Source organism: Engystomops pustulosus, chromosome 1 (genome assembly GCF_040894005.1).
Source record: "Engystomops pustulosus chromosome 1, aEngPut4.maternal, whole genome shotgun sequence".
In the NCBI taxonomy this organism is placed as follows: domain Eukaryota; kingdom Metazoa; phylum Chordata; class Amphibia; order Anura; family Leptodactylidae; genus Engystomops; species Engystomops pustulosus.
In genome coordinates, this window is record NC_092411.1 from 173099646 (window position 1) to 173109370 (window position 9725).

A 9725-nucleotide genomic window follows, 5' to 3' on the forward strand; every position below is an offset into this window, starting at 1 on the left:
ATTTGAACCTTCTTTTACCATCTTTGACAGAGAAACTAACACAATTTTCAGGTTCAAAAAGGTCAATGGAACTTGGGATTCCCAGCCAGTCTCCCATGCTGGGACTTGGCAAGCCTTAAGCAGCATTGCTGCTGCGATCTGACGAGAGCAGGCCCATTCAGCTTAGAATGGCCGTTGACAGCAGCTATTCAATTTGAACATTCTTTTACCATCTTTGACAGAGAAACTAACACAATTTTCAGGTTCAAAGAGGTCAACAGAACTTGGGATTCCCAGCCAGTCTCCCATGCTGGTACTTGCCAAGCCTTAAGCTGCATTGCTGCTGCGATCTGATGAGAGCAGGCACATTCAGCTTAGAATGGCCGTTGACAGCAGCTGTTCAATTTGAACCTTCTTTTACTATCTCATAGAGAAACTAACACAATTCTCAGGTTCAAAAAGTTCAACGGAACTTGGGATTCCCAGCCAGTCTCCCATGCTGGTACTTGCCAAGCCTTAAGCTGCATTGCTGCTGCGATCTGACGAGAGCAGGCACATTCAGCTTAGAATGGCCGTTGACAGCAGCTGTTCAATTTGAACCTTCTTTTACTATCTCATAGAGAAACTAACACAATTTTCAGGTTCAAAAAGGTCAATGGAACTTGGGATTCCCAGCCAGTCTCCCATGCTGGTACTTGCCAAGCCTTAAGCTGCATTTCTGCTGCGATCTGACGAGAGCAGGCACATTCAGCTTAGAATGGCCGTTGACAGCAGCTGTTCAATTTGAACCTTCTTTTACCATCTTTGACAGAGAAACTAACACAATTTTCAGATTCAAAAAGGTCAACGGAACTTGGGATTCCCAGCCAGTCTCCCATGCTGGTACTTGCCAAGCCTTAAGCTGCATTGCTGCTGCGATCTGACGAGAGCAGGCACATTCAGCTTAGAATGGCCGTTGACAGCAGGTGTTCAATTTGAACCTTCTTTTACTATCTCATAGAGAAACTAACACAATTTTCAGGTTCAAAAAGGTCAACGGAACTTGGGATTCCCAGCCAGTCTCCCATGCTGGTACTTGCCAAGCCTTAAGCTGCATTGCTGCAGCGATCTGACGAGAGCAGGCACATTCAGCTTAGAATGGCCGTTGACAGCAGCTGTTCAATTTGAACCTTCTTTTACTATCTCATAGAGAAACTAACACAATTTTCAGGTTCAAAAAGTTCAACGGAACTTGGGATTCCCAGCCAGTCTCCCATGCTGGTACTTGCAAAGCCTTAAGCTGCATTGCTGCTGCGATCTGACGAGAGCAGGCACATTCAGCTTAGAATGGCCGTTGACAGCAGCTGTTCAATTTGAACCTTCTTTTACCATCTTTGACAGAGAAACTAACACAATTTTCAGGTTCAAAAAGGTCAATGGAACTTGGGATTCCCAGCCAGTCTCCCATGCTGGGACTTGCCAAGCCTTAAGCAGCATTGCTGCTGCGATCTGACGAGAGCAGGCCCATTCAGCTTAGAATGGCCGTTGACAGCAGCTATTCAATTTGAACATTCTTTTACCATCTTTGACAGAGAAACTAACACAATTTTCAGGTTCAAAGAGGTCAACAGAACTTGGGATTCCCAGCCAGTCTCCCATGCTGGTACTTGCCAAGCCTTAAGCTGCATTGCTGCTGCGATCTGATGAGAGCAGGCACATTCAGCTTAGAATGGCCGATGACAGCAGCCGTTCAATTTGAACCTTCTTTTACTATCTCATAGAGAAACTAACACAATTTTCAGGTTCAAAAAGTTCAACGGAACTTGGGATTCCCAGCCAGTCTCCCATGCTGGTACTTGCCAAGCCTTAAGCTGCATTGCTGCTGCGATCTGACGAGAGCAGGCACATTCAGCTTAGAATGGCCGTTGACAGCAGCTGTTCAATTTGAACCTTCTTTTACCATCTTTGACAGAGAAACTAACACAATTTTCAGGTTCAAAAAGGTCAATGGAACTTGGGATTCCCAGCCAGTCTCCCATGCTGGGACTTGCCAAGCCTTAAGCAGCATTGCTGCTGCGATCTGACGAGAGCAGGCCCATTCAGCTTAGAATGGCCGTTGACAGCAGCTATTCAATTTGAACATTCTTTTACCATCTTAGACAGAGAAACTAACACAATTTTCAGGTTCAAAGAGGTCAACAGAACTTGGGATTCCCAGCCAGTCTCCCATGCTGGTACTTGCCAAGCCTTAAGCTGCATTGCTGCTGCGATCTGATGAGAGCAGGCACATTCAGCTTAGAATGGCCGATGACAGCAGCCGATCAATTTGAACCTTCTTTTACTATCTCATAGAGAAACTAACACAATTTTCAGGTTCAAAAAGTTCAACGGAACTTGGGATTCCCAGCCAGTCTCCCATGCTGGTACTTGCCAAGCCTTAAGCTGCATTGCTGCTGCGATCTGACGAGAGCAGGCACATTCAGCTTAGAATGGCCGTTGACAGCAGCTGTTCAATTTGAACCTTCTTTTACTATCTCATAGAGAAACTAACACAATTTTCAGGTTCAAAAAGGTCAATGGAACTTGGGATTCCCAGCCAGTCTCCCATGCTGGTACTTGCCAAGCCTTAAGCTGCATTGCTGCTGCGATCTGATGAGAGCAGGCACATTCAGCTTAGAATGTCCGATGACAGCAGCCGATCAATTTGAACCTTCTTTTACTATCTCATAGAGAAACTAACACAATTTTCAGGTTCAAAAAGTTCAACGGAACTTGGGATTCCCAGCCAGTCTCCCATGCTGGTACTTGCCAAGCCTTAAGCTGCATTGCTGCTGCGATCTGACGAGAGCAGGCACATTCAGCTTAGAATGGCCGTTGACAGCAGCTGTTCAATTTGAACCTTCTTTTACCATCTTTGACAGAGAAACTAACACAATTTTCAGATTCAAAAAGGTCAACGGAACTTGGGATTCCCAGCCAGTCTCCCATGCTGGTACTTGCCAAGCCTTAAGCTGCATTGCTGCTGCGATCTGACGAGAGCAGGCACATTCAGCTTAGAATGGCCGTTGACAGCAGGTGTTCAATTTGAACCTTCTTTTACTATCTCATAGAGAAACTAACACAATTTTCAGGTTCAAAAAGGTCAACGGAACTTGGGATTCCCAGCCAGTCTCCCATGCTGGTACTTGCCAAGCCTTAAGCTGCATTGCTGCTGCGATCTGACGAGAGCAGGCACATTCAGCTTAGAATGGCCGTTGACAGCAGCTGTTCAATTTGAACCTTCTTTTACTATCTCATAGAGAAACTAACACAATTTTCAGGTTCAAAAAGTTCAACGGAACTTGGGATTCCCAGCCAGTCTCCCATGCTGGTACTTGCAAAGCCTTAAGCTGCATTGCTGCTGCGATCTGACGAGAGCAGGCACATTCAGCTTAGAATGGCCGTTGACAGCAGCTGTTCAATTTGAACCTTCTTTTACCATCTTTGACAGAGAAACTAACACAATTTTCAGGTTCAAAAAGGTCAATGGAACTTGGGATTCCCAGCCAGTCTCCCATGCTGGGACTTGCCAAGCCTTAAGCAGCATTGCTGCTGCGATCTGACGAGAGCAGGCCCATTCAGCTTAGAATGGCCGTTGACAGCAGCTATTCAATTTGAACATTCTTTTACCATCTTTGACAGAGAAACTAACACAATTTTCAGGTTCAAAGAGGTCAACAGAACTTGGGATTCCCAGCCAGTCTCCCATGCTGGTACTTGCCAAGCCTTAAGCTGCATTGCTGCTGCGATCTGATGAGAGCAGGCACATTCAGCTTAGAATGGCCGATGACAGCAGCCGTTCAATTTGAACCTTCTTTTACTATCTCATAGAGAAACTAACACAATTTTCAGGTTCAAAAAGTTCAACGGAACTTGGGATTCCCAGCCAGTCTCCCATGCTGGTACTTGCCAAGCCTTAAGCTGCATTGCTGCTGCGATCTGACAAGAGCAGGCACATTCAGCTTAGAATGGCCGTTGACAGCAGGTGTTCAATTTGAACCTTCTTTTACTATCTCATAGAGAAACTAACACAATTTTCAGGTTCAAAAAGGTCAACGGAACTTGGGATTCCCAGCCAGTCTCCCATGCTGGTACTTGCCAAGCCTTAAGCTGCATTGCTGCTGCGATCTGACGAGAGCAGGCACATTCAGCTTAGAATGGCCGTTGACAGCAGCTGTTCAATTTGAACCTTCTTTTACTATCTCATAGAGAAACTAACACAATTTTCAGGTTCAAAAAGTTCAACGGAACTTGGGATTCCCAGCCAGTCTCCCATGCTGGTACTTGCAAAGCCTTAAGCTGCATTGCTGCTGCGATCTGACGAGAGCAGGCACATTCAGCTTAGAATGGCCGTTGACAGCAGCTGTTCAATTTGAACCTTCTTTTACCATCTTTGACAGAGAAACTAACACAATTTTCAGGTTCAAAAAGGTCAATGGAACTTGGGATTCCCAGCCAGTCTCCCATGCTGGGACTTGGCAAGCCTTAAGCAGCATTGCTGCTGCGATCTGACGAGAGCAGGCCCATTCAGCTTAGAATGGCCGTTGACAGCAGCTATTCAATTTGAACATTCTTTTACCATCTTTGACAGAGAAACTAACACAATTTTCAGGTTCAAAGAGGTCAACAGAACTTGGGATTCCCAGCCAGTCTCCCATGCTGGTACTTGCCAAGCCTTAAGCTGCATTGCTGCTGCGATCTGATGAGAGCAGGCACATTCAGCTTAGAATGGCCGTTGACAGCAGCTGTTCAATTTGAACCTTCTTTTACTATCTCATAGAGAAACTAACACAATTTTCAGGTTCAAAAAGTTCAACGGAACTTGGGATTCCCAGCCAGTCTCCCATGCTGGTACTTGCCAAGCCTTAAGCTGCATTGCTGCTGCGATCTGACGAGAGCAGGCACATTCAGCTTAGAATGGCCGTTGACAGCAGCTGTTCAATTTGAACCTTCTTTTACTATCTCATAGAGAAACTAACACAATTTTCAGGTTCAAAAAGGTCAATGGAACTTGGGATTCCCAGCCAGTCTCCCATGCTGGTACTTGCCAAGCCTTAAGCTGCATTTCTGCTGCGATCTGACGAGAGCAGGCACATTCAGCTTAGAATGGCCGTTGACAGCAGCTGTTCAATTTGAACCTTCTTTTACCATCTTTGACAGAGAAACTAACACAATTTTCAGATTCAAAAAGGTCAACGGAACTTGGGATTCCCAGCCAGTCTCCCATGCTGGTACTTGCCAAGCCTTAAGCTGCATTGCTGCTGCGATCTGACGAGAGCAGGCACATTCAGCTTAGAATGGCCGTTGACAGCAGGTGTTCAATTTGAACCTTCTTTTACTATCTCATAGAGAAACTAACACAATTTTCAGGTTCAAAAAGGTCAACGGAACTTGGGATTCCCAGCCAGTCTCCCATGCTGGTACTTGCCAAGCCTTAAGCTGCATTGCTGCAGCGATCTGACGAGAGCAGGCACATTCAGCTTAGAATGGCCGTTGACAGCAGCTGTTCAATTTGAACCTTCTTTTACTATCTCATAGAGAAACTAACACAATTTTCAGGTTCAAAAAGTTCAACGGAACTTGGGATTCCCAGCCAGTCTCCCATGCTGGTACTTGCAAAGCCTTAAGCTGCATTGCTGCTGCGATCTGACGAGAGCAGGCACATTCAGCTTAGAATGGCCGTTGACAGCAGCTGTTCAATTTGAACCTTCTTTTACCATCTTTGACAGAGAAACTAACACAATTTTCAGGTTCAAAAAGGTCAATGGAACTTGGGATTCCCAGCCAGTCTCCCATGCTGGGACTTGCCAAGCCTTAAGCAGCATTGCTGCTGCGATCTGACGAGAGCAGGCCCATTCAGCTTAGAATGGCCGTTGACAGCAGCTATTCAATTTGAACATTCTTTTACCATCTTTGACAGAGAAACTAACACAATTTTCAGGTTCAAAGAGGTCAACAGAACTTGGGATTCCCAGCCAGTCTCCCATGCTGGTACTTGCCAAGCCTTAAGCTGCATTGCTGCTGCGATCTGATGAGAGCAGGCACATTCAGCTTAGAATGGCCGTTGACAGCAGCCGTTCAATTTGAACCTTCTTTTACTATCTCATAGAGAAACTAACACAATTTTCAGGTTCAAAAAGTTCAACGGAACTTGGGATTCCCAGCCAGTCTCCCATGCTGGTACTTGCCAAGCCTTAAGCTGCATTGCTGCTGCGATCTGACGAGAGCAGGCACATTCAGCTTAGAATGGCCGTTGACAGCAGGTGTTCAATTTGAACCTTCTTTTACTATCTCATAGAGAAACTAACACAATTTTCAGGTTCAAAAAGGTCAACGGAACTTGGGATTCCCAGCCAGTCTCCCATGCTGGTACTTGCCAAGCCTTAAGCTGCATTACTGCTGCGATCTGACGAGAGCAGGCACATTCAGCTTAGAATGGCCGTTGACAGCAGCTGTTCAATTTGAACCTTCTTTTACTATCTCATAGAGAAACTAACACAATTTTCAGGTTCAAAAAGTTCAACGGAACTTGGGATTCCCAGCCAGTCTCCCATGCTGGTACTTGCCAAGCCTTAAGCTGCATTGCTGCTGCGATCTGATGAGAGCAGGCACATTCAGCTTATAATGGCCATTGACAGCAGCTGTTCAATTTGAACCTTCTTTTACTATCTTTGACAGGGAAACTAACACAATTTTCAGGTTCAAAAAGGTCAACGGAACTTGGGATTCCCAGCCAGTCTCCCATGCTGGTACTTGCCAAGCCTTAAGCTGCATTGCTGCTGCGATCTGACGAGAGCAGGCACATTCAGCTTAGAATGGCCGTTGACAGCAGCTGTTCAACTTGAACCTTCTTTTACTATCTCATAGAGAAACTAACACAATTTTCAGGTTCAAAAAGGTCAACGGAACTTGGGATTGCCAGCCAGTCTCCCATGCTGGTACTCGCCAAGCCTTAAGCTGCTGCGATCTGACGAGAGCAGGCACATTCAGCTTAGAATGGCCATTGACAGCAGCTGTTCAATTTGAACCTTCTTTTACTATCTCACAGAGAAACTAACACAATTTTCAGGTTCAAAAAGGTCAACGGAACTTGGGATTCCCAGCCAGTCTCCCATGCTGGTACTTGCCAAGCCTTAAGCTGCATTGCTGCTGCGATCTGACAAGAGCAGGCACATTCAGCTTAGAATGGCCGTTGACAGCAGCTGTTCAATTTGAACCTTCTTTTACTATCTCATAGAGAAACTAACACAATTTTCAGGTTCAAAAAGGTCAACGGAACTTGGGATTCCCAGCCAGTCTCCCATGCTGGTACTTGCCAAGCCTTAAGCTGCATTGCTGCTGCGATCTGACGAGAGCAGGCACATTCAGCTTAGAACGGCCGTTGACAGCAGCTGTTCAATTTGAACCTTCTTTTACCATCTTTGACAGAGAAACTAACACAATTTTCAGGTTCAAAAAGGTCAATGGAACTTGGGATTCCCAGCCAGTCTCCCATGCTGGGACTTGCCAAGCCTTAAGCAGCATTGCTGCTGCGATCTGACGAGAGCAGGCCCATTCAGCTTAGAATGGCCGTTGACAGCAGCTATTCAATTTGAACATTCTTTTACCATCTTTGACAGAGAAACTAACACAATTTTCAGGTTCAAAGAGGTCAACAGAACTTGGGATTCCCAGCCAGTCTCCCATGCTGGTACTTGCCAAGCCTTAAGCTGCATTGCTGCTGCGATCTGATGAGAGCAGGCACATTCAGCTTAGAATGGCCGTTGACAGCAGCCGTTCAATTTGAACCTTCTTTTACTATCTCATAGAGAAACTAACACAATTTTCAGGTTCAAAAAGTTCAACGGAACTTGGGATTCCCAGCCAGTCTCCCATGCTGGTACTTGCCAAGCCTTAAGCTGCATTGCTGCTGCGATCTGACGAGAGCAGGCACATTCAGCTTAGAATGGCCGTTGACAGCAGCTGTTCAATTTGAACCTTCTTTTACTATCTCATAGAGAAACTAACACAATTTTCAGGTTCAAAAAGGTCAATGGAACTTGGGATTCCCAGCCAGTCTCCTATGCTGGTACTTGCCAAGCCTTAAGCTGCATTTCTGCTGCGATCTGACGAGAGCAGGCACATTCAGCTTAGAATGGCCGTTGACAGCAGCTGTTCAATTTGAACCTTCTTTTACCATCTTTGACAGAGAAACTAACACAATTTTCAGATTCAAAAAGGTCAACGGAACTTGGGATTCCCAGCCAGTCTCCCATGCTGGTACTTGCCAAGCCTTAAGCTGCATTGCTGCTGCGATCTGACGAGAGCAGGCACATTCAGCTTAGAATGGCCGTTGACAGCAGGTGTTCAATTTGAACCTTCTTTTACTATCTCATAGAGAAACTAACACAATTTTCAGGTTCAAAAAGGTCAACGGAACTTGGGATTCCCAGCCAGTCTCCCATGCTGGTACTTGCCAAGCCTTAAGCTGCATTGCTGCTGCGATCTGACAAGAGCAGGCACATTCAGCTTAGAATGGCCGTTGACAGCAGCTGTTCAATTTGAACCTTCTTTTACTATCTCATAGAGAAACTAACACAATTTTCAGGTTCAAAAAGGTCAACGGAACTTGGGATTCCCAGCCAGTCTCCCATGCTGGTACTTGCCAAGCCTTAAGCTGCATTGCTGCTGCGATCTGACGAGAGCAGGCACATTCAGCTTAGAACGGCCGTTGACAGCAGCTGTTCAATTTGAACCTTCTTTTACCATCTTTGACAGAGAAACTAACACAATTTTCAGGTTCAAAAAGGTCAATGGAACTTGGGATTCCCAGCCAGTCTCCCATGCTGGGACTTGCCAAGCCTTAAGCAGCATTGCTGCTGCGATCTGACGAGAGCAGGCCCATTCAGCTTAGAATGGCCGTTGACAGCAGCTATTCAATTTGAACCTTCTTTTACCATCTTTGACAGAGAAACTAACACAATTTTCAGGTTCAAAGAGGTCAACAGAACTTGGGATTCCCAGCCAGTCTCCCATGCTGGTACTTGCCAAGCCTTAAGCTGCATTGCTGCTGCGATCTGATGAGAGCAGGCACATTCAGCTTAGAATGGCCGTTGACAGCAGCCGTTCAATTTGAACCTTCTTTTACTATCTCATAGAGAAACTAACACAATTTTCAGGTTCAAAAAGTTCAACGGAACTTGGGATTCCCAGCCAGTCTCCCATGCTGGTACTTGCCAAGCCTTAAGCTGCATTGCTGCTGCGATCTGACGAGAGCAGGCACATTCAGCTTAGAATGGCCGTTGACAGCAGCTGTTCAATTTGAACCTTCTTTTACTATCTCATAGAGAAACTAACACAATTTTCAGGTTCAAAAAGGTCAATGGAACTTGGGATTCCCAGCCAGTCTCCTATGCTGGTACTTGCCAAGCCTTAAGCTGCATTTCTGCTGCGATCTGACGAGAGCAGGCACATTCAGCTTAGAATGGCCGTTGACAGCAGCTGTTCAATTTGAACCTTCTTTTACCATCTTTGACAGAGAAACTAACACAATTTTCAGATTCAAAAAGGTCAATGGAACTTGGGATTCCCAGCCAGTCTCCCATGCTGGTACTTGCCAAGCCTTAAGCTGCATTGCTGCTGCGATCTGACGAGAGCAGGCACATTCAGCTTAGAATGGCCGTTGACAGCAGGTGTTCAATTTGAACCTTCTTTTACTATCTCATAGAGAAACTAACACAATTTTCAGG

The 9725-nt window shown here is 45.7% G+C and overlaps 41 pseudogenes; all 41 read right to left on the reverse strand.

Moving 5' to 3' along the window:
- Positions 1-251: 251 nt before the first annotated feature.
- On the reverse strand, positions 252-370 carry LOC140113480 (5S ribosomal RNA; annotated as a pseudogene).
- Positions 371-440: 70 nt separating this feature from the next.
- On the reverse strand, positions 441-559 carry LOC140105055 (5S ribosomal RNA; annotated as a pseudogene).
- Positions 560-629: 70 nt separating this feature from the next.
- Positions 630-748, reverse strand: LOC140111146 (5S ribosomal RNA; annotated as a pseudogene).
- A 72-nt stretch (positions 749-820) lies between these two features.
- Positions 821-939, reverse strand: LOC140091354 (5S ribosomal RNA; annotated as a pseudogene).
- A 70-nt stretch (positions 940-1009) lies between these two features.
- LOC140103921 (5S ribosomal RNA) lies at positions 1010-1128 on the reverse strand (annotated as a pseudogene).
- A 70-nt stretch (positions 1129-1198) lies between these two features.
- On the reverse strand, positions 1199-1317 carry LOC140113332 (5S ribosomal RNA; annotated as a pseudogene).
- A 263-nt stretch (positions 1318-1580) lies between these two features.
- LOC140101547 (5S ribosomal RNA) lies at positions 1581-1699 on the reverse strand (annotated as a pseudogene).
- Positions 1700-1769: 70 nt separating this feature from the next.
- LOC140105057 (5S ribosomal RNA) lies at positions 1770-1888 on the reverse strand (annotated as a pseudogene).
- Positions 1889-2151: 263 nt separating this feature from the next.
- On the reverse strand, positions 2152-2270 carry LOC140101558 (5S ribosomal RNA; annotated as a pseudogene).
- A 70-nt stretch (positions 2271-2340) lies between these two features.
- Positions 2341-2459, reverse strand: LOC140105064 (5S ribosomal RNA; annotated as a pseudogene).
- Positions 2460-2529: 70 nt separating this feature from the next.
- Positions 2530-2648, reverse strand: LOC140101635 (5S ribosomal RNA; annotated as a pseudogene).
- A 70-nt stretch (positions 2649-2718) lies between these two features.
- LOC140105066 (5S ribosomal RNA) lies at positions 2719-2837 on the reverse strand (annotated as a pseudogene).
- Positions 2838-2909: 72 nt separating this feature from the next.
- On the reverse strand, positions 2910-3028 carry LOC140091365 (5S ribosomal RNA; annotated as a pseudogene).
- Positions 3029-3098: 70 nt separating this feature from the next.
- On the reverse strand, positions 3099-3217 carry LOC140091376 (5S ribosomal RNA; annotated as a pseudogene).
- Positions 3218-3287: 70 nt separating this feature from the next.
- Positions 3288-3406, reverse strand: LOC140113334 (5S ribosomal RNA; annotated as a pseudogene).
- A 263-nt stretch (positions 3407-3669) lies between these two features.
- Positions 3670-3788, reverse strand: LOC140101569 (5S ribosomal RNA; annotated as a pseudogene).
- Positions 3789-3858: 70 nt separating this feature from the next.
- Positions 3859-3977, reverse strand: LOC140112972 (5S ribosomal RNA; annotated as a pseudogene).
- Positions 3978-4047: 70 nt separating this feature from the next.
- Positions 4048-4166, reverse strand: LOC140091387 (5S ribosomal RNA; annotated as a pseudogene).
- Positions 4167-4236: 70 nt separating this feature from the next.
- On the reverse strand, positions 4237-4355 carry LOC140113335 (5S ribosomal RNA; annotated as a pseudogene).
- Positions 4356-4618: 263 nt separating this feature from the next.
- On the reverse strand, positions 4619-4737 carry LOC140113481 (5S ribosomal RNA; annotated as a pseudogene).
- Positions 4738-4807: 70 nt separating this feature from the next.
- Positions 4808-4926, reverse strand: LOC140105069 (5S ribosomal RNA; annotated as a pseudogene).
- Positions 4927-4996: 70 nt separating this feature from the next.
- LOC140111155 (5S ribosomal RNA) lies at positions 4997-5115 on the reverse strand (annotated as a pseudogene).
- Positions 5116-5187: 72 nt separating this feature from the next.
- On the reverse strand, positions 5188-5306 carry LOC140091398 (5S ribosomal RNA; annotated as a pseudogene).
- Positions 5307-5376: 70 nt separating this feature from the next.
- On the reverse strand, positions 5377-5495 carry LOC140103927 (5S ribosomal RNA; annotated as a pseudogene).
- A 70-nt stretch (positions 5496-5565) lies between these two features.
- LOC140113336 (5S ribosomal RNA) lies at positions 5566-5684 on the reverse strand (annotated as a pseudogene).
- A 263-nt stretch (positions 5685-5947) lies between these two features.
- LOC140113482 (5S ribosomal RNA) lies at positions 5948-6066 on the reverse strand (annotated as a pseudogene).
- A 70-nt stretch (positions 6067-6136) lies between these two features.
- Positions 6137-6255, reverse strand: LOC140105076 (5S ribosomal RNA; annotated as a pseudogene).
- A 70-nt stretch (positions 6256-6325) lies between these two features.
- LOC140113321 (5S ribosomal RNA) lies at positions 6326-6444 on the reverse strand (annotated as a pseudogene).
- Positions 6445-6705: 261 nt separating this feature from the next.
- Positions 6706-6824, reverse strand: LOC140091409 (5S ribosomal RNA; annotated as a pseudogene).
- Positions 6825-7075: 251 nt separating this feature from the next.
- LOC140106262 (5S ribosomal RNA) lies at positions 7076-7194 on the reverse strand (annotated as a pseudogene).
- Positions 7195-7264: 70 nt separating this feature from the next.
- On the reverse strand, positions 7265-7383 carry LOC140103682 (5S ribosomal RNA; annotated as a pseudogene).
- A 263-nt stretch (positions 7384-7646) lies between these two features.
- LOC140113483 (5S ribosomal RNA) lies at positions 7647-7765 on the reverse strand (annotated as a pseudogene).
- A 70-nt stretch (positions 7766-7835) lies between these two features.
- Positions 7836-7954, reverse strand: LOC140105082 (5S ribosomal RNA; annotated as a pseudogene).
- A 70-nt stretch (positions 7955-8024) lies between these two features.
- On the reverse strand, positions 8025-8143 carry LOC140108327 (5S ribosomal RNA; annotated as a pseudogene).
- A 72-nt stretch (positions 8144-8215) lies between these two features.
- On the reverse strand, positions 8216-8334 carry LOC140091420 (5S ribosomal RNA; annotated as a pseudogene).
- Positions 8335-8404: 70 nt separating this feature from the next.
- LOC140106267 (5S ribosomal RNA) lies at positions 8405-8523 on the reverse strand (annotated as a pseudogene).
- A 70-nt stretch (positions 8524-8593) lies between these two features.
- On the reverse strand, positions 8594-8712 carry LOC140103689 (5S ribosomal RNA; annotated as a pseudogene).
- Positions 8713-8975: 263 nt separating this feature from the next.
- Positions 8976-9094, reverse strand: LOC140113463 (5S ribosomal RNA; annotated as a pseudogene).
- A 70-nt stretch (positions 9095-9164) lies between these two features.
- LOC140105086 (5S ribosomal RNA) lies at positions 9165-9283 on the reverse strand (annotated as a pseudogene).
- A 70-nt stretch (positions 9284-9353) lies between these two features.
- LOC140108338 (5S ribosomal RNA) lies at positions 9354-9472 on the reverse strand (annotated as a pseudogene).
- Positions 9473-9544: 72 nt separating this feature from the next.
- LOC140105468 (5S ribosomal RNA) lies at positions 9545-9663 on the reverse strand (annotated as a pseudogene).
- Positions 9664-9725: the final 62 nt, after the last annotated feature.